We start from the raw sequence: 3,016 nt of genomic DNA on the forward strand, positions 1-3,016 counted from the left end.
TCACCAAGTTAGATCTCCGCGGTGCCTATAATCTCATCAGAATCCGTAGTGGTGACGAATGGAAGACAGCTTTTAATACTCAAGATGGTCATTACGAGTACCTGGTAATGCCATTCGGGTTGAGCAATGCTCCAGCAGTATTCAAGCACTTCGTTAACGAAATCTTCCGTGACGTTCTGTATAAGTATCTTGTAGTTTACCTGGATGATATCCTCATCTTCTCCCAAGATATCTCTTCTCATCGTCTACAAGTCCGTGAGGTCCTCCGACGTCTTCGTGAGAACCGTCTCTACGGCAAGTTGTCCAAGTGTACTTTTGAAGTTTCTTCCATACCCTTCCTGGGGTATATAATTTCCGGATCGAATCTCCAGATGGACCCGACAAAGTTGGAAGCTATTGCCAATTGGTCCATTCCGAATACTCTCAAGTCCATTCAGCGATTCCTGGGATTTGCTAATTATTATAGGAAGTTCATCCGAGGATTCTCAACTCTCATCGCTCCTATTACCAGCTTAACTCGGAAGGGGGCAGATCATTCCAACTGGTCAGAAGAAGCTTTTGCTGCGTTTCAAAAAATCAAGCTGGCTTTCATGTCTGCTCCAGTTCTGTCTCAACCAGATGTTAACAAGCCATTCGAGTTGGAGGTGGATGCTTCCACAGTAGGAGTTGGAGCTGTTCTCTCCCAGAAGGGAACTGATGGGAAGATTCACCCTTGTGGATTTTATTCTCGTAAATTCCTTCCTGCAGAAGCTAACTATTCCATTGGTGACCAAGAACTACTGGCGATCAAGCTGGCCCTTGAGGAATGGAGGTATCTCCTGGAAGGGGCCAAATTTCCATTCAACATCTATACGGATCATAAAAATCTGCTTTACTTAAAGGCAGCCCAGTGTCTTAATCCTCGCCAGTCCCGGTAGGCTATGTTCTTCTCTCGTTTTAACTTTAAGCTTCATTTCCGCCCAGGTTCCCAGAATATCAAAGCAGACGCTTTGTCCCGATCTATGGAGTCCGAAGAAGGGACGTCCAATCCAGTTCCGCATTCCATCCTGAATCCAGTTGTATTTGCTTCATCTCAAGTTTCTCCTGCTCTGCCTCCTGGTAAGACTTTTGTTTCCCCAGAACTGCGTCCCAAGTTGCTGTCTTGGGCTCATCAGTCCAAATTCACTGGACATCCTGGTGTCCTAAAGACCTTCAAGTTCCTCTCCGAGACATACTGGTGGCCGAAGATGAAAGTCGACATCAAAGACTTTGTGGCATCCTGTCCTAAGTGTGCGCAGCACAAGACTCCTCGTCAGTCTCCAGCAGGTCAGTTACAGCCATTATCTATTCCCAGCCGTCCCTGGTCACACCTGTCCATGGATTTCATCTCCGACCTTCCCTCTTCTCAAGGATATAATACCATCTGGGTTGTGGTTGACAGGTTTACCAAAATGGCTCATTGTGTTCCTCTCCAGGGTCTCCCTTCTGCCCCAAAACTTGCTCAAATCTTCCTACTGGAGATTTTCCGTTTACATGGACTGCCCACTGAAATTATATCTGACCGTGGAGTTCAGTTCGTGGCAAGGTTTTTGAGAGCCCTTTGTTCTGCCATGCAAGTCAGTCTCAAGTTTTCGTCGGCTTACCACCCTCAGACAAATGGGCAGACAGAGAGGGTAAACCAAGAGTTGGAAACCTTTTTAAGACTTTATGTTTCATCTTCTCAGGATGACTGGTTGGATCTGCTTCCGTGGGCCGAATTTGCCCACAACTTCCGCACCCATACTGCTACAGAAACAACTCCATTCTTTGCTGTATATGGACAACATCCTCGTGTTCCGGATTTTCAAGACCTTCCTAACATCGATGTTCCAGCCGCCACTGTTGTTTTGGGTCAGTTCTCTTCAACCTGGAAGAAGATTCATGCTTCCCTCAAGAAAGCTTCCAGTCGTTATAAGTTCTTTGCTGACCGTAAAAGACGCGCAGTTCCTAGCCTGAAGCCTGGTGACAAGGTTTGGCTCTCCACTCGGAACCTCCGTCTTAGAGTGCCATCGATGAAGTTCGCACCGCGCTTCATCGGTCCCTTCACCATCGAAAAAGTCATCAGTCCTGTGGCTTACAAACTCAAATTGCCTCCTTCATTACGAATTCCTAATGCCTTTCATATCTCTCTCCTCAGACCGTTAGTCCTGAATCGCTTCCAAAGAGCTCTTCCAGTTGGTCCCAGAATACGAACCCAGCGGGGCGTAGAGTTTGAAATAGAGAAGATTCTAGATTCACGTTGCCGGTACGGTCGTTTGCAATACCTCATCGACTGGTCCGGTTATGGTCCTGAGGAGAGAAGCTGGGTGAATTCTTCTGACGTCCATGCTCCAAGGTTGGTCCGTATCTTCCACAGAACTCACCCTTCCAAGCCACGTGGGTGTTCGGTGCCCACCCATAAAGGAGGGGGTACTGTCAGGAATCGACTCACCACAGTTACATCTGTCCGTCGGTGCGGACTCCGTCCGGGGTCCCTACGTTTTGCTGTCACCCGACTCCCTGTTGCCGGACGTCATCCTAGGCCTGGGAGCACTCCTGTTGTCAGCAGGCGTGAGAGCACGCCGCGTTCCCGCCGGGCCGCGGCATGGGCGCCGCCATGACAGTCTCCATCAGTCTGAGTACGGCGGCCAATCCGGAGCTTGGCCGCACCTCCTTGTTCCACTCCAGCCAATGTCTGCACACCAGGGGGTATATCAGGAGCTGCAGGATGAGCCTGTGGTTGTCCTGAACTTTGTGTCACTCCTGCGACCCATGTGCCTGGATCCTCCGTGTTCCTGGTTACCTTCCTGGATCCTCCGTGTTCCTGGTTACCTTCCTGTTCCTCCGTGTTCCTGGTTACCTTCCTGCATCTCCGTGGAACTACAAGCATCAGCAATCCCTGTGTTTACTATCTGGCTCCACACCTATCTACAGCTACAGTGTGCTTCAGCCTCAGCAGTAGAGACTCTCTCGCTCCAGGTGCATTCCATCACCTCACCTGTGAAGCAGCTTGCTAGCT

This window comes from Pseudophryne corroboree, chromosome 1 (assembly GCF_028390025.1).
Source record: "Pseudophryne corroboree isolate aPseCor3 chromosome 1, aPseCor3.hap2, whole genome shotgun sequence".
NCBI classification, from domain to species: Eukaryota; Metazoa; Chordata; class Amphibia; order Anura; family Myobatrachidae; genus Pseudophryne; species Pseudophryne corroboree.